Source organism: Halyomorpha halys, unplaced genomic scaffold, assembly GCF_000696795.3.
Source record: "Halyomorpha halys isolate HHAL.00 unplaced genomic scaffold, Hhal_1.1 Scaffold1014.1, whole genome shotgun sequence".
NCBI classification, from domain to species: Eukaryota; Metazoa; Arthropoda; class Insecta; order Hemiptera; family Pentatomidae; genus Halyomorpha; species Halyomorpha halys.
The window spans coordinates 198,586-218,458 of record NW_027116643.1 but is presented as its reverse complement, the minus strand read 5'-3'; positions in this window follow the sequence as shown (position 1 = coordinate 218,458).

Here is a 19,873-nt window from a genome sequence, read left to right as displayed (position 1 = left end):
GGAGAGGGGCAAGCTATAGTCAATCAGGTTGGTTGAGACATTTCAGCACAAAAAAAAAGAGAATGAAACCAAAATTTAAAGGCAATTATATATAATTGGCACAGTGCTTTATTAGATAGTTGTTGATTTAAAAAAAAAAAATTTTTATTAAATTAATAATATTTTTACTCCTAAGGAAAGCAGCTGCCCCCTCCTGCCCTCCTCTGGGTATGCCCATGATATTTAGTGATTTGAGAGTTAAAATTATAGATAGCAAAACATATTCGTTTAAAATTGGAATTAGACTTGATTTAATGGCAAAAGAACAAGTTGAATTCACTGGACATTATAAGATAGAAATTTTAAGTAACGTAATAGTCAGGTTTTAATGTGCTAACACTTAAAACAAGGATTAATAAAGAAATAAATCAATAAATGGCTAAAATTGTAATGCAAGGTGCTTATCAAAGTTCAAAGAGATTCTTAGTTACAATTACAGATAAATAGAAGTTATTGCATTTTTTCTTCGCCGAAGAAACTTTGGCAACCTGAATGTCTGAATACATTAATAATTAAGGTGGTGAGTGATACATTGTTGTATCATGAGGTGTGAATATTATTCCTTTACCTACGATACATCTGCTTTCATGTTTGCAGCATTATTAGAAAAAATAAGCAAAACTTTGTCCTATACATAATTCTCGATCAGTACTCTAATAGGTTCACCAAGATGGTTGGTGCAGTTTCTTATACATTTTATCGATTTTAAAATCAATAACAAATATTTCTGGTTTTGAAGAAACTTTATATTACACTCATTCATTATGTTACTCCTGCTATGACATAACCGATGATTTTTTTTTTTCCTGAAGTAGTTTATACATCTCGCTTTCCAACAAATAATTGAAACAGGAAATCTTGAAGGTGATCTGTATGAATATCTCAATTTTTGTTTGCCCAATCAGAGAGGGTGCTCCAAAAGACATAAAAGACACCGAAGGACGATCTGATTCCAAATATTTGTTTTGTTTTTTGTTATCTGGACATGGAATTTTACAGGATTACTTTAAGTTTAAGATATCGGAACCGTTTAAAAGAGTTAAAACGTTCAAGAGTTTCATAAGAAACCAATTTTTTTGTAAAAAGTTCCTTCCCTCTCGGAATATTTCCAAATAACTAGTTATGATATCATTATTAGTCGTCACAGTACTGTCGCATGAAGTTTACAGAGTGAGAGCTGATAGTACATATTACGCAATTGAAGGTGACCGCTGTAGTTGTGAGGTTACCTTAGCAAATATATGTCACAATGGCGGCAGTTCAATTCTGGCCTGGACAGGTTGACTTTTATTTCGTAGTGATCCCACGATGGTTTGAATAGATTGCTTACCGCTAGTATAATCCCCCGTCAGAAATTACCAGGTAGAGAGTAAACAAAAAAAAAGTTAGGATACTGAATCTATTGCCATTATAGAACAGTGTGATAACTGACAGACATATTATGGCCGTGCAGCTACTGTCGTGACAGTATTTAATTAAGTACAAGTAGCGGGAAAAAATGATATTAAATTATTATTCGGAGTTTTAAAATCTATTCAAAACGTTTAAAAATACAATAATTTTAATAAAATCTTGGTTGTCAATTCCTTCGAAAAATGTATGCACACTATATGGAGAATGAACTTAACGAGAGATGCAACGAAAAATCAACAAAAACTATTCCACCAACAAAGTTAATTCTCTTCCAATAATAATCCATCTGCATGGATTACCAAAAATAGATACTTTTACATTCAAAGTTATATTATTACATTATTATTATTATTATTAATTCGGCTCTACAACTCGATGTCGAGTCCTGGCCCCCTGCACCAGCCTCCACCAATCATTACGATTTTGTGCGGCTGCCATTCAGTTCCTCACTCCCATCATGGTCCTGTTTTCACCACTCACACCGCCACTCCATCGAAGGCGTGGTCTTCCTCTGCGTCTAGCTCGATGTAGTACCTCTGTCACTATTTTCCTTGGCAGATCACTCTCAGCCATCCGAGCAACATGCCCTGCCCACCTCTATCAACTGAGCCTCACAAACTGGACAACGTCTGGCTTCTTATATAAAATTTTGAGTTCCTGGTTTGTTCGACGTCTCCGTTTTTGGTCAACTTTTACAGCTCCACATATCTTACGGAGAATCTTCCTCTCCAAGACCATTAAGTTGTGCTCACCAGCCTCGGAGATAGTCCACGTTTCCGAGCCATACCGAAGAATTGGCCGAATAATTGTTTTATACAAATAAATCTTGGAGTCCTTAGACAAGGCATGGCTCTTAAAATAGGGACTGAGGCCATAATAACAACGGTTGACACATAGGACACTTCGTTTATTATAAGTGTATGCACACTATTTGGAGAATGAGCTTCCAAGTCGAAGACGAGAGTCGAGAGACCGAGAGACGTGAAGTATCCATACACTTTCCGATACGATCTTTAACTAAAGTATCGAAACCCGTTGGTATCGTGTTTTCATCTTAACAAATAGTCCTATTTCGTCGCCATTATTTGTTGTGTTCTGACGTTGAATAATGTAATTTGAAAATACATGTGTAGGAAACCAAACGTATATTGAGGAAAAGCAACGAAAAATCAACAAAAACTATTACACCAACAAAGTTAATGCTTCTAATGATAATCCATTTGCATGGATTGCCAAAAATCGATACTTCTTTTATACTCAACGTTATATTAGAATCATACAATAATTTTAAAAAGATTTACATTATTTAAAATTTTATTCTATACCATTAATAACATTGAACTCTCACCGCTTCCTTAGTTATTTCACAAGTATGCGAAGTAGCGAGAAGCATGACCATGGACCAAGTGAAATTGGTCATCGAAGGTATTACCATCGATAAGACTCTTGGATCGTTCATGAACGTGAACAGCGTGTTAACTACGTAATAAGAGTCTAAAGTAAGTATCACGAACATTCTGAACATCCCTAAGAGCAACTGTTTACAATAGAATTCATTAATGTTGTGACACAGTTCGACTAAATTCCAATGCTCTTCTATTTGCTTCAAAAGAGCGGACTCTGTATTACCAATCGATCTCGCCAATGTTTGGAAGTTATCATTAAGAAAGTCTAAAAAATATATGAACTGCATCATTATAGTATACATAATTAAATAAATAAACACGATAGCTATAAAAGACCAATATTCCCAATTCTGAAGGAAAAGTCTTGTATAGTTATATCCATCTGCCAAACATACTGTAGATGCTATGAGAGACCAAAAAATAGCATTAGTTGAAACAAGTTTGCTATTTTTATCATATAAATTTCCAATAGATTCGAGAAAATTACTCATTAATTCCTTCTTAAGTACGAACGCAGTAATATGTGTGCCTATGGTGAGGAGATCTATTGAAGAGCTGAATGCAATAAGTGCCACCGTATAAGTATTGAACAAATTCAAACCCAAGAGAGACCTTACTGAAGTTATTTCAAAACCAATGAACCCGACATAAGCGATTATTGAGTACAGTTGCCAACTATCACATATCTTCCAATAATCTTTGTGAGGAAAGAGGAACAGGAATTTGCAAAATAAGAAGAAAGGTTTAAGTAGACTGACGTGTATAGCCATGGTGGTTTGTTGTCGAAGTGGGGACCTGGTACTCTATTATGCACTGAATGATTTTGATGACGAGGCTCCGAAGTGGAGAGTAAATACGTTGAAAAGGCAGTGTTGTCATGAAAGAAAATATATTATTGAGCCAATGAACAGTTGGTCGATAGGTATCGACGAATCACTTTTATAAATGTTTCGCATTAAATAAAGAGTTATCATTTGGTGACTTATGGCTTCATACCTTTGTTTAACAATATAGATGTTTGATTAAACAGTTTCAATGTTGAAATCACAAATAAACAACAATAAAAACGTAAATGGAATAACTATCCCAGAGTAGGGAACTCCCACGATTTATCTTTTTACAAAAACCCTACCTTTTTTATGGCAAATAAGTTATTTGCCCATCAATAAAACAAAGTATTATTTGCGTTACGAGTTCTATGATATACAACATAGAAGCTGTTATAGCCATCTGTTTCAAATTCCTTGAAATTTCCCTCCATAGACATTCTATCAACCATACATATAACATCCCCCTCCTGCAGTCACCTGTCTATACCAGAAGCATCTTGTTAATGTTAAGCACCAGTTGATAATCATTCTTGAGAGTAAATCAGTAGTCGAAGGACACTCTAGGGGACAAATCATAAATAACAATCGATTGTACATAGTATGTCACAGCGTCTGTATCTTCTCCTTCAAATAAAGTAATACTTATCTTACAGCACACTGCGGTAAAGTTTCTGAAAATCAGGGAAAAAAAACTGAAGTGGCTGTTTGATGTGAAAATATTTCATTCATTAACTGCATTTGACTGGAAACTGGTCTATTAAAAAAAATTATAAAAGTAAAAGAAATATTGTCATAAAAGAAAATAAAGAAAACATTTTAAAATAACCTGAATAATTGAACCTTAAAGGTTCAATTATTTGATAATTTTGTCCGGATAATTAATATTTATTGATTTTGACCAGGTTGATTGAAATTAGACAAAATCCTTCGTTTTAATAGCTTCAGTTAAATTATGACATAAATGTAAAACAGTGACGTCATTACAATAGGTAGGAAATATCATTCTTCCCCTCAATAAGCTGAAAACTTAAAATATTGGAAACTTTCAAATTAGAGAATTACTTTAAAAATGTGAATATTGTTGCTAAACATTATTCAACAAGGATATCATATTCAAAATTCTTTAAAAACACTATTTAAAGATCAGTTCTCTCTGTATCAGAGATCCCTCGACCACCGTTGAGTGACCCAATTGAAGATACTCTATTTTAATAATTTTCATTTTTTTACATAATACTAAAATAACAAAGAGAAAATTATATTTATAAATATTAAGAGAAAATTATTTTCAAGTTTGATCACAATATTTTTTTTTTGTTAACAGAGTTCATTTCGAAATGAGTATACGAATGAGTCCGTATTTAATTCTGTCGAATTGGGACCAGGAAGAATTCCAGAAAAAAAAAAATTATTTCCTCATTAATTTAATATAAAATTGGTAAATGGAACAGTATGGTATTGAACTTATGAGCAAAAAGTAAAAAATATTTATTTTTATTTTTTGTATACTTTTGGGAAAAAATTGAGGTTACATTGTTTAAATTCGTTATCAGCACAATAAAAAACCTAAATGAGCGAATTTTCAGAACTTCTTCAAAACTTTTCACGTAAAAGTATTATAGGTCCAGACTATTATCACTTCAAAGTTTTTTTTATAGATTTTTTAGTTTATGATTTTCCAATTTCTTAATGCACTCAATTTTTCTATAATCTTTTTTGCTTATGTTTAATGAGTTCAGTGTGAGTAATTCTACTCCGTACGCAGGAGAAGGAGCAGAAACAAAATGAAAGAGAAGAGAACACGAAAGAAGAACCGGACCCCAAGCTTCATAGAAAACTTCAATAGTCTACCACCAGTCATCAGCCAAGTATCTCACCATTCTGTGTGTTATTTCATTCAAAATGAAAGTCAAAATTAATATAAATACTAACTCAACTAAAATATATTGTAAACCCTTTTGATTAAACCCCACAAATAATCAGTTTTTTTGTATTACTCATTCTAGAATAGAGGTTTTAATTCCCTTTTTCACCGTACTTAATTGATTTCAAATCCATCTCTCATACCGTCCACTAATCAGTTTTACGTACATATCAATCAATTATAATTAATTCGGATGATATCCCCCAATCTTGTATCTTCCAATGAACACAGGGAATATCTGAATAAAACAAAGCCCATAACGCCTGAACGGTGCATCCCAATTCAAGAGTTTTAGTAAAAAAATTAAACGTCAGATTCTGTGTTCAATAAGTAACATAATAAACATGATAACATAATAATTCGAAGAAGTAGTCAACCACCTGCTCCAATAGCTGCTATGAAGTTAACATGCCACCAGAGCTGGTGGTTTATAACCATGCTACTAGTCGATACCTATTCCAAGCAGAATTTAATTTATTGAATTACATCATATTCGCTATAATCCACCATTTCGGATTTATAGGTAAAAAACAAAAAAAAAAGATCTAAAATTTCATAATTAATTACTTAATCAAATCAATTGGCTGCGTATTAACAGTTTTAGGACCAACAGTGTTAAGATTGGTCTCATACATATTACAGTATTACAGTTTTTAGAAAAAAATATTTTTTTTTGTATACGGTCAACGGGACCTTACCTGACCGAATTAATTAGTAATGGCACTCGTTCGACGCAGAATTTAGTGTTTTTTAATTTATGATTGTATAACTATTTAGCTAGAATGCACCGTTTCGAAGCTATAGACGAAAAACACTTAATTCGTTACTTAAATAAGTTAATAATTCTTCATTAGTTGAGAAAAATAGTAACCAATTGCGGGGAACTTGAGTGTAATGTGAATAAGGTGTTCTGCATGGAGTCATTCTGGAAATATGTTTATAACGTTCAGTGTTATGGGTCAACGAGAAAAACTGAATAACCTAGAACGTCCGTGTCTTATGAGAACTTATATGTACGGTTTAAGACAGATAAATTCAGATAATTTGAGTTTTACCAAGACAAGTCATTATGGAAATTGATCAATTATGGCTAATTCATGAGGGAACTTCATTGTCTGACCTGAATCGTTATATAACAATAGCCACGAATATTATTTGAGAACAGTCGGGATAATAGAGGCTCTGATCTCAGGAGCGAAATTATATTGAAGAAGATTAACTACCATGAAACTACTATGAATGTAAATAGGAAATAGGAAATTATTATTTCTTTATTTTTTTTATCTTGTATCTTTAAACAGGCATTGTTAATCAATCATACGTAAATCGAAAGATGTAAAGTGAAGGTATCAAGCTATAAAGGAATTGCGTTCTACCCTTTTACTCTCTAAAAGTATTTTATAAATAAAGATAACTTTTATTAAATCCTTATGCCTTTTATAATTTAAACTAGCTCCATTACGGTAGATTTTGAGAGAATTTCTTCTATTAAATCTAATATTATGGGTATATAAGGCGTGGATGTTTAGCATTGAATAGGAACAGAAAATAAAAATTATTTACTTATTGAACTCCGTAAATTCCTACCTCCCACTTACTTCCTCATTGTCCGTTCCTTTCTCACTGATAGATTATTCCGAGTAAACGACAATGGGTCCTATTCATCCCTCTATTCCCAGTCCGCTGGTGTTCCTCAGGGTAGTATTTTCGGTCCCATCCTCTAAAACGTCTTTACAGCTGACATCCCAACTAATTCTAACACTATCCTCACCAGATATGCCAATGACATATGTGTGCTCGCTGTTAATAATTATTATATTATTCCAGTCAGACACAAATTAGGCTCCAGGAATCGGTTATCCCCCAGCCCAGAACCATAGCCCTTGGTCTACCTATGTGTTGTTACAGAGCACCTGTTCTGATATCTTCAGAATTTAATTCACTACCATCTTCAGTAAATGGCCCAGGGCAGATAGGTTTTCCAAGTTCGATTTCACAATATACTTTTTCCCCATTTTCTTATTTTTTGGAAGAATTCTCTCAGAGATGAGAAGCTTCCTTTTGTCTGGTTCAAATGGTGTTAAAGAGTGTAAGGCACAAATTAAGATAGCAGATTCGTGTCAATTAAGGAGGCGGTTGGAGAAAGGGCCCACCAATCTATAGGGTCTTTCCCTGAAATCTTAATCTCTTCCTTGTTATTTTAAGATTATTGTGTAAAAATGACATTGAGATATCTTGTGCCATTAAGATTAAAACCTTTGATGCACCTTTAATTGCATCCCAAACTCTCCAATCCCAAATCACAGCCCTAGAATAATGGTGTAATGGGAAGATTACATTAAATCCCATTACTTCACCTTTACCCTTCGTCGTAAATCTACCGACTACTCTGTAGTATCCTTTAATAATGTTGCTCTTACCCCTGTCAAACAGATCCACTACTTTGGACTTCATCTGGACAAACGACTAACCTGGAATCCTCACACAAGACAGGAAATTGCACGTCGATTTCGACTATTACAACACTTACTAGACTACGAATTCAATACAAAAGACCGATCTACATAATTGTAATAAGGCCAATCTGGACATACAGAGTTGAGCTTTGGGGCTCCACTAAACCTTCGAATTCCTCTCGTATCCAATCCTTACAACCCAAAATACTTCGTAAAATCCCCAATGCTCCTTACTTTGTCCCAAATAAAATCATACAGAAAGACCTTAATGTTCCATATGTAACCGATCTAGCGCGAACAAGATATCATTCCTTCCATTATAAACTCCCTAACCATCCAAGTGCACTAGTTTCTAACCTTGCTTCCTGACAACCCTCCGAGGCGCCTGAAAAGAAGATGGCCACGAGACCTGCCAATGTAAAAACGTCATTAGAGTGCTACCAATGGGTAGTTTTTCTACACGCTAGTATCACTCCATAATAACTTACATCAAATTTACTAAATGTATAATTATGTACAGTTGTGAATTTTAATAAAGATAAATTTAAAAAAAAATTATTAAATGTATACTTATGAATAATACAAATTATACAAAATCTCCTTCACGTAATATGATAAAAATGAAAATTACTTAAAAAGAAATGGGTACGTCTTTTCTAGGTATCACGAATTACCCGTTTATAATTGCGAAATACAGCCAATATAGTTGTGTTGGATAAATAAGCGGTCTGAAGCTTAAGAAGGGTATGTAGAGAATAATTTGTGTTATTTACAAAGAGGCATATAATATCTCTCCTCCTCATTTTGTAATAAAGTCCTGTTATTATAGGTACCAGTACATTGTTATAAGAGGAGCTAATACCCCCTAGTGGGGCTATTGCTTACTGTGTTTGATAATAATAACTAATATATTAAATATAACATGTATACATTTAGTTATATTTGATTGTAAATATTTGATAATAACATCTAAATTTAAAAGGGAGTGGATAAAACGTGTAAAAACTCATTTATCACATAGTTGGCAACAAACATGCATACACGTAAAACTGATTACGATTATTGTGGGCGCAAAAAAAGATATAAAAAGTTACTTGTCACTTTAATTACTTTTTCTGAATTTATTACAGTCTGCAAAATACGTCATCCTTTCTGATCTTCATTGACCACTTTGGGAAGTCCAACGAATTGAAGGTCAATAGACAATTAGATTAACAATTTAAACAAGGACAGATAAAGAGATACTTATAGAGAACCTGATATTAGTTTCGATAAACGAGAGTTTGAATCATCTTTGCTTCATATGTACTATAGTACTAGTACCCTTGATGGTATATTTATATTACACTCGGGGTAAACAGTGAAATTTCGATAACGGATTACAGGGTATCAGTTACCTAGTGATAACGTATTCCCACAATAGGTTACTAGTTTCCTTCCTTTTAATGCATTCGTAATTTACGCCTTTTAAGGCTCGTTCGTATAAACAACATAATATTATCAACAAAATCTATTCAACACACACAAATATATTTACAACTCTGTTCTGACTTGCTATTTAAGAAAGAAGTATCTTCCCAAAAATCACTTTTGAAAATTTATTCTCATTTGAGAAATGATTCTTAATTTTTAACGTTTTAAAATGCAGTATATTTAGTCCTAGAATAAGATTAACTTATGATAAATGCAGTCATTTATAGTATACATATTTATATTTAATAACGTATATATTTTTTCAGAAAAATATAATAGGAGGGCCAGGAGAAAAAAAAATGTCAGCAAACATTTTACAGCTTGGAACCCAATACGTTCCTGAAAACGTATGTGTCTTCTGGAAAGTCAGAGAAATGGTGCTGTTGTTATCTTCATACATTTTATCATTTATTACCCCCTCTTCTTTCATAATCAGAATACATTTTACTTTCAAATTCTGAATCCGTGTCAAGCAGTGAAATAATAAAGTTGTCAGTCAAATCATCAATCAAGTTTTCAATTTGTCTATGTCTATTTTCATATAATAAAGAATGGACGTAAAATTCGATCATATTGCACCTTTCATTTATTTAGTCAAATACTTTACCATTTTTAGCTCCATGATATGTTTGGAAACATAACCTTTTAAACTAGCCCACATTTTTTTGATTGGATTCAATTCCGGGTGATAAGGAAAATCTAAGCTCGTCGAAATTAGATTCTTTTAAACATTTTTTTTTAATGATTTATTTATTGTTATTTACAACTGTATACACATATGTACAACAAGTAAATTTGCTGTAGGTGATAAAGTGACATGATAAAAATATGTGGAGAATCTACCCACTGATAGAACTCCAATAACATTTCTAGAGGAGAAGATCTCCAGGCCATCTTCTTTTCAGACCCCTAGGCGGATTATTAGGTAATGAAGGAGAAGCCAGGTTAGAAATAAGTGGATTTGGGTGGTTGAGAAGTTTATTATGGAAGGAACGGTATCTGGTTCTGGCCAAATCGCCAACATATGGAACATTGAGGTCCTGATGGATGACTTGATTTGTGACAAAGCATTAAGGATTTTACGAAGGATTTTGGACTGTAAGGATTGGATTCTGGAGGAATTTGATGGTTTAGTGGAGCCCTAAAGCTCAACTCCGTATGTCCAGATAGGCCTTATAATAGTCATGTAGATTAGTCTTTTGTAATGAATTGGCAATTTAGACCGTTTGTCTAGTAAATGTTGCAATAGTCGGAATCTACGAGCAGTTTCTTGTCTTTTTAGTCTTGTATGAGGATTCCATGTCAGTCGTTTGTCGAGATGTAGTCCTAAGTAACGGATCTGTTCGACAGGAATAAGTGGGGTATTAATATAGGATATTGTAGGGGAAGAGGTCATGGGTTTACATCGAAGGGTAAATGTGATTTGGTGGGATTTATTTGAATTTATTTTAATCCTCTAGTTTTGGCACCATTCTTCAAGGGTGGTGATATGGGATTGGAGGGTTTGGGATACAGTGTAAGGATCATTGTTCACTGACAATAGACATGTGTCATAGGCATACGTGGTGAGGATTGTGTTAGGATGGGTTGGAATGTCAGCTGTGAAAACTGTATATAGTGTAGGACCAAGGATACTACCCTGAGGTACACCAGCAGACTGACGGATTAGGGATGAATAAGCGCCGTTGTAATTTACTTAAAATAATCTGTCGGAGAGATAAGAACGGATAATGAGGGAGTATGTAGGGAGTAGGAATTTACGGATCTTGTATAGCAGTCCTGGGTGCCAGACTCGATCAAAAACCTGTTCTACATCATGAAAGACTCCCGAGCAGTACATTCCGCGCTCCAATGAAGACGAGGCAACATCAACCACACGATGGCATTGCTGGATAGTGGAGTGGGATATTCGGAAACCAAACTGGTGATCTGGGATTATTTTTAAAAATTTAATTTTTATAAGTTCGTACAACCCAGGCTACAGTATTTCTGGAGAAAAAGAGAATTTTTTGCCATTCTACCATATCCTGTTTGGTTTTTTTTATGTCGGTGTGTTTTCTAACAGCTTCGATGAGCAATTCGAGGAGAGGAAAGGAAAGGCTAAAAAAGATAGTCCAGTCAGCTGAGTCTGTTCCAAGAAACAACGACTGTCCAGAACTGTACGGAGCATGCAAAGTACAGGACTAAGGAGGGAAAACACGTACAATGTATGGTCCATACAGACAGAAATGTTAGTTTGAACAGACCTAGTGGAAAGAAGAGTGGGGGATTGGTGGGAGAACGTTTGCCACTGCACATCTCCCCCCTCCTTTTACTCACAGGCAAATTCATTTTGGATGCACTACGCCAAGAAAGGATCCCTCAAAGGATGCATCAAGGATTTTTATGAAACCTTTTTTGGAGAATCTAGGCCTCAAACTATTCTGTAAATAGTAGGGACTAACGCTTCCTAGGAGTCCTAGAAAAAATTGGGAATAATATTATTTTACTCTAAAATAACTATGTTTGTTACACAAAGTTCATCCACCATCCAGGTTTAATCAATATAAATAAACAGAAATGGGTTGAAACTCTATTAATTATAGTGACCTCACTAACAACTATTTATTTGGTTACCAAAGAATTTGAATTACGAGTAGATAATTGTGCCACTACACGGGTCATTTTAATCATTGCAGTTTTTAATCATTACTGAGACGAATCAATTTTCTTCTATTTTCTAAATAAACATAAAAGAAAAATACGACCTTAATAACAGAGTTCTGCTTCTCACGAGTTCTTTTTTATTTTACCATAATTGGACCTGCAAGACTTCAAAACGAGATCTACCTACAAAAATATCTAATAAACTGCAATTGCTAATCAAGGGACATAAATAACATCTAGCACAATACTTAACAGTAGTATAAAATAATAATTTATGTATTTTTTTTCATTACAAACTAAATTAGATTTTACCTCAACTCATATTTTTAGCTATAACTTCTAGATAGATAAACCGATTTCGTGCAGAATAACAAAAATACCATAGATAGACTTTTTGAGTTTCTACGTCATTCCAAGCTCTACCATAAAATTGAATCAAATTTTACCTGAGGTCCCCATGTTTTAGTAGTGTCCTATTTCAATATAATCGTAGCAATGAATACAGACCAAAGAAAGGAATTAATAAGAAAGGTCAAATATTAAATACATTTTTAAGTAAAATCTTATTATATTTCAAAAAAAATTATTTTCACACCTTGATCGTCTATCATATCATATTAACTTTTCTTCTCACCTTGAAATTTAAATTCTAAAATCCTGAGCAGTTGGAGCCTTCTTTGCTACAATTTTTTTCCTTCAACACACCGATTAATAATAGAGTTGAACCAGCATTGACAGCAAAGACAGGTCGTAACATCATCAACATGGAAAGATGTTATTTCTAAGAAATTTGATGGCAAGACCAATGGCTTATCACGAGAGACAAGTTATGAATGGTCCAACAGACAGTGAAACGTCCAACACAATCTCACCGTTAGGCACATTCTTACTGAAGAATCACACCGATTCTCTTCAGATTTACAGAAGATGATGAGAGAAGACCCCACAACAATATCAAAACTTTTTCACTTTTTAAAAATAATTACTATCTATGGTCACACATAGTCTAATTCCAACATGTATAAATGGATGCATAATTTAATATAGTAATTTACTACTACGTCAATTCTAATTGTAACTTTTTAAAATGTAAATTGTAATTGTAAATTTTTAACTTTCTCACATTGTAATTGTAACTTTGTGAACATGTCAATTGTAATCTACTTTGTAAATAAAAAAAAAACAATTTCGAGGATCAAACTCACGTTTCAAAAAACAAACTATAGCAAATAAAATAAGTATATATAATTTATTTTCAGTGAAAGTGAAATTTGTTTTTAACACCTATAAAAACATTAAATGTGATAGTTGATCTAAAAATAAAAAGTTAAAGAATTAATGAAATTGTGACAAAATAAGGTAATTTGACTTGTAATTAATGACCTGGGAAGAATAGTCTGCATAAGATTTTTTAAAGAATAGGATGTGAGGTGTAAATTTATATTTAAGATTGTTCTTGAAGATGGCCGAATTGGCCGAAACGTTGGACTGTTGACGATGTAATAAAGAATGTTGAGACTTAAATGGATACCAATTAATTTATTTAAAAAATTAAATGTATTGATAAAATACAAAACATATTTCACCACACCACTTCGAATAAAATATATTTGGCAGATATTTATTATATGGGTACACCATTAAAACAATTCAGACAAACTAACGTTCTGAAATGGAACAACTAAAATATTTTTTGCAAATTTGTATTTAATGGTTTTTGAGGTACAAAATTTGACTTGATTTTTCTTTAATAAATAAATAAATAAAGGCTTGGCCTACTATAGAGGAAACCACTTTTCGTTTGTGTGATTTTGTAAACATTTAACACGGATGACATTTCTTTTTTTCCTATAACCGAGAACAAACGGATTTTTATATTGATACCCCACTATTCCAAAAAAAGTACACAGTTTGAAATATTATTAACCGATTTAACCAGAACGGTGAGATAAAATATTTTTTTTCGGGAGAAGTTGTTGATTTCCGTACTTAAAAAGCCCATTAATAGAAATTTTTATAATAATTGATAAAATTCAATAACTTCAACATGGCATAACCCAATCAACCCAAAACGTTTGTTTTATTTTTTTTATTTTTTATATGCTTAAATCCATTTCATACGATCAACGATCTTTTTTATAATATAACATTGGTATGTAATAACCATTAAATACATGCAAAGATGGTGTACAGTAATACAAAAATACTTTAGAATTATGTAAACATTTTGTATTCTCGAATCCTATGGCACATTGGCAAGAGCCCTCGAAACGTCTCTAATATTCCCATCCATTCTATAATCCAATTCCGTACTACCCTCCCGTTTATCCGACATCTACCCTCTACCTCACCGAACTGCTGCGTTTGATAAATCATTTTTTCCCCGAGCTGTTTAGCTCTGGAACTCCATTCCCCCTCATATATGTCATGTACCAACCCTTCCCTCATTTAAAACTCTTCTATTTCACTTCCTTTTACTTCACCGATCTAATCCAATATTATATACAGATATTTTTTAACTACCTTTTTGTTTCGTTTTTTATGTATTTAGTCAGTTAGTTTTTAATTTTTTTTTTTTATTAAGTTATAATTAAGTGTCGCCACACTGTTTTTTGGCCAATATATGTCATTGTAAAATTAAAATTACCTTAGTAATTGTTCTTAAGGGACCTAGTCCTACAATAATAAAGTATTTTTATTTCAATATTTTTCGACCTTGAATTACACAAAAAAGGTTCATTGAAATTGGTCGTCTAACGTAACCTCCCCGTGTTAACTTCAGCATCGTCCCTATGCATTGCCGATTGATTCTCCTTGCTTTATAACCGTTGTATTCCTTTAACTATGTTCTATGAAATATCTTAAGAACAAAATACAGAACTCAGTTCTTTTTAATAAAAAAAGTTTAAAAAAAGCAAAAATAATTGTTGGGAGCCCCACGAATGTTGGATCTCAAACACGTGCCAAATTAAAACAGTTAATATCCATATAAGCTGCAGCTCCCACTTAGTTTTAATAAGATATAATGAAGGTCTGCCACTAAACTAGTTATGTTGTTGACACGTGGAAGGTTTGGATTGAAAACTGCTTGATCGTAAAAAGTTGAGCACATTCGTGGAAACATTAACAGTCAAATAACCTTGTAACTAGAGCTCGAGTGGATACATCTAGTTGCTCAATCATACTATAGCTCTGTGATGGAAAAAAGTAAATATTCGGACGAAAAATTCAGAATTAGTTTAATTTCTGCTTCTTCTCTTCAACTGTGACTTTATCATCTTCTGTGACTTTATGATCATATCATCTTCATCTTTATCATTTGTAAAAGAGTTTTTTTTTTTTTCATAAAATTTCAAAATTTAAATACGTTACGTATAGGAGAACTGAAATTTTTTTTACTTTAATATTTTATATATTATTTATTCACTTTATGTGTTTCTTTATTTACTTTTCTACTTATCGGTGTCAATTTCATCTTAATGTTTGATCAGTTAAATTTAACTAGTTAATTTTGTACTAATTAAAATGATTTCGGAATTTTGAAAATAGAAGATTCGAAGACAAACCTTGACGGTTGTGAGTGTAAAAAAAAAGAAAAGAAAACACAAAACTTTTACTGATATACTTCAGTTAAGAGTTCTTTATTACCAGATCGGCCTGGTATAAGATTATTGAAACAATTTGATTTTCTTTTATCAATGGATAATGTGGGTCTCGTGCGAAAAATATACTATTTACAATATTATAATTACTAAATAATTAGAAATTATATAGATAATTTAATAATAAAAAAAAAGTATATAATAATATAAGTACATAATTGAAGAGTTAAAGAAAAAAAATAACAAAAAACTACTAATATTTATGAAATAAATAACTGACTTCATAATGAAAAAAAATGAGCAAACCAAAGAGAAAAAAATAAATTCAAATAAATTTTAGTAATAAAAACATATTAATACAGAGTTTGTAGAAGAATGGCCCTGTTTCAAGTTTTCGAGATTAAGTTGGATTTCCTGCTTGTAAATCATTGTGCACCATTAAGAAGGGTACTGAGAATGGAATTTTAACAAATATTTTTGATGAAATTATCTATTGATTCTAATTGTAGTTGCATGATGTAATTGAATATTCCTTATAAACTAGTGGTTCCAACTGGTGGGTCGCGAGAACCTTGAGGGTGGGTGACGGGAAGAGTTCAGCAGCATTGGTAACATATTTTGTGAGGAATTATTATTAAAACTGCTTTATTGTTGCGTTAACTGATGTTTTTATTGTTAGCTGACAGCTTTTAACTGGTATAAAGACATTGCTTCAGGATGAACTTTTAAGCAACCTAATTAACAAATATTTTTCATGGGGATCCCCTTTGACCCAAGTAAGAAGTGGGGGTGGACCGCGGATGGTTCAAATTCTGGCTAAGTGGGTCGCGGATGGACTGTTTACTTGTTTTGTAGGCTACCGACTTCTTTGAGTTGGGAACCAAGGTTGTAAATCAAGAATCTGTTTGATAGGATCTTGTTTTGGAATGATGGCAATTGTTTTCCTTTCGTAAAGGTCGAGGCTCCTCAGACCTCACAAATGTACGCCATTAATGGCCTTAATATTGATTTATAAATGAGAATAGTTCCATGCTTTAATGTAGGTGTTCTATTGACCAGAAGATACAGCATTGTCAACCTTGGCCAGGCCTGAATTAAAAATCAAAACAATAAAAACAACGTTACCATATGTAATTACATGTTGAAGATAAATACACGCAATTAATTTGCCACCCCGCAGACCTTGTATTATATGTAATATTTGGAACAGACCACCGCGCAAATAATTATTATTTTAACAAACCCATGTTTTACAAGGCTATTATCGGTGTATTAAGTTGTTATATCTTAGATAGGTATCTATTATTTCCTTCATCAGAGCCATAATTATAGTGAACATTTATTTTATTTTATGTTTACAATTGCAAAAGATCATTGACTGAAATAATATGTATTGCCTCGAGGCCGAGCGATTTGGACCCAGGCGGGGGCATAAAGTGTGCTTTATCCTACTATTACAGCAACTAAATTAGAAGTATTCAGACGTTTGGGGGGAGGATAAGAACGTAAATAATTTCCCGGAAGCGCCTAACGTGTAAGACCGATGTGGAAATAATAGAAAAGTAATAGTATGGTACAATGAGATTGAGGATAAATGCGTTTTCCTTATACGCAGATTTTTTTTATTAATGTTCTCGGTAATCTAGAATACGAAGCACTCCATTGCAAAAGGTGGGTTACTTCTAATTTACTAATATGTTGTGTTTGTTTTGAATAAACACTAAAAATCAATCTTTCCATCCACATAAAGTAACCACGCAACATTTCATTGAAGATAAAGAAAACAATGTTCGTTAATTTTCCATTTGTTGCTTGATGTTTTACGAAATACTTGTACAAAAAAATATATAAATTAACTTTTTAAAGTGCGATAAATTTCCTAATATCTGAACCATAATTTGACTTTATAGTTTTAATGGTTTTCGATAGAAAACAAAAGGATATAATACTTCAACGTAGCACAAAATGTATTAGTGCAAGATTCAGCATTATGAACAATAATTGAAAAGGACTTTCGTCTTCAGAATAATTGAAAATATCATGAACTATTTACATGAACTTTGATATTTATCTGTTAAATCAAAATAATCTGACCATTTGAATTTATTTCCTCCTTTTTTGCTTCGTTTTTTAGCCTGTTAATATGATAATTAAAACTGTTTTTATCACCTACTCTCTATCATCCCCTCTCTTTCTCTTCCTTACTTAATATTTTTTATTTATTATTTATTTATGCTCCCAATTTTTTAAGTCATTGTAAGAATTATTAATTATTCATAAATTTTGTACCAACATAACTAAAAACTGGACCGGGACTGGAGCATTTGGAACAAGCTCTGTTGTGAGCTAATGGGCTGGATCCAGGCTATCACCTCTTTATTCAGAAGACGCAAATTAGCCATAACCTATCGTTCAAAATTATATCCACAGACAAAACATCCGACACACAAATATATCGTCAATTCAAATTTTCCCTTTTCTTATCGACTGAAATTCTTATAAAATCAAATTCAACGCTTCCGTTATCAGAAAGAATCTCTTTTCTCAAAACGATAAAAATTGAGAAATCCGAAAACAATCATCCACCATGGGCACTCGAACGCCCTAAAACAATTATAGACTTGTAAAAATACTCTAAAAATAATAGCGAACAAGCTGAATATAAAGCCCACTTTTCTCGTCTTCTTAAAAACATGCCAGAATCTTTTATAATCTATACGGACGGATCCAAATTAGACTAATCATCAGGAATGATTCAACTCACAAAATTAATCTCTACAAACTGTGGAACATATTCCAACAGCGGACTCAATGCAATAGCAGCAGCACTTCACTTCTCTTCGTCTTTGTCTTTGTTCCTCAACAATATACCAATAATTACAGATTCGCTAAGCTCGTTAAAAGTTTTAGAGTGTATGTATTCGGAACACCCAAAAATTTCGTGCGTCCATTCCTACCTAAACACTTTACAAAATCTGGGTATGGCAGTTACATTTATATGGTTTCCAAGTCACGTAGGAACACAGGAAATGAACTGGTCAATCGAGCTGCAAGAGAAACACACTCGTTCCCGAGATGGGGTAAAACAATTTTGACTCTATCTGAAATGAGTAACCCCCTCGAAAATGAAATAAAAGATAGACGAAAGCCCAAAGAGTAAATTGAAAATTATTAAAAAGGACATCAAGCCCTAGGGCACCTCCAGCCATAAATATCGTAAACAGGAGGTCGCATTGACTAGGCTTAGAGTAAGTCACACGAGGCTCCTTTACTTTGATCTCATCGCAAAACAAACGCCTCCAAAATGTCAACAGTGTAACAATAATTTGAAAATTAGGCATATCTTCCCGGAATAATTCAAAAATCCATAGAGGCAGTATATAGTATAATAGTTAGTGATAATAAAACTGTAGAATTGGTATTTCGATTTTTGAAATCAGAAGGTTTGTTCTCACAAATATAACGGAGACAAAAATAATATATGTATAAATAAAATAATAATAATAAAAACAAAAATAAATAAGAAATTGATTGCGTTGATGACCAGTGATGTTGTACGCGACAAAACGAAAACAAAGAAATAAATGGACACAGGGAGGTGTTATACAGGTGTTATATTTAAGGGTTGGTGGACACGGGGTTATTTAAGTGCTCTTCAGTACCCGCAATACAGAAATTCGTAATACCGATAACAGACTCGTGTAGGTTTTTAGAATACAGGTTTATCACACTTAAGTTTCTGTGCTCTGCTAACAATAACAAAGTAGGCCGTACATGATGCCTTCCTCAACTTAGTAGGAGCCTCGAACACTTCAGGTTATGAGACCATCCAGATGATCATAGATGTATCCCTGAAAAATCATGAATAACTTCTTCAAAGTCTATATTTTAAATAAATCAGATTCTATAATCAGTGATAAACCGCTCAATCTTTCTTGACGTTTTCGTACTTCTCATTTTATTTTTTTATTATTATTTCTCTATCGATTACTAGAGTTGGGAGTCCCTATCGATAGTGGCGTCCGCGGGAGTAATTCCTTATCTTACACTATTTTAATTTATGGCTGATATTCCTTTGGAAATA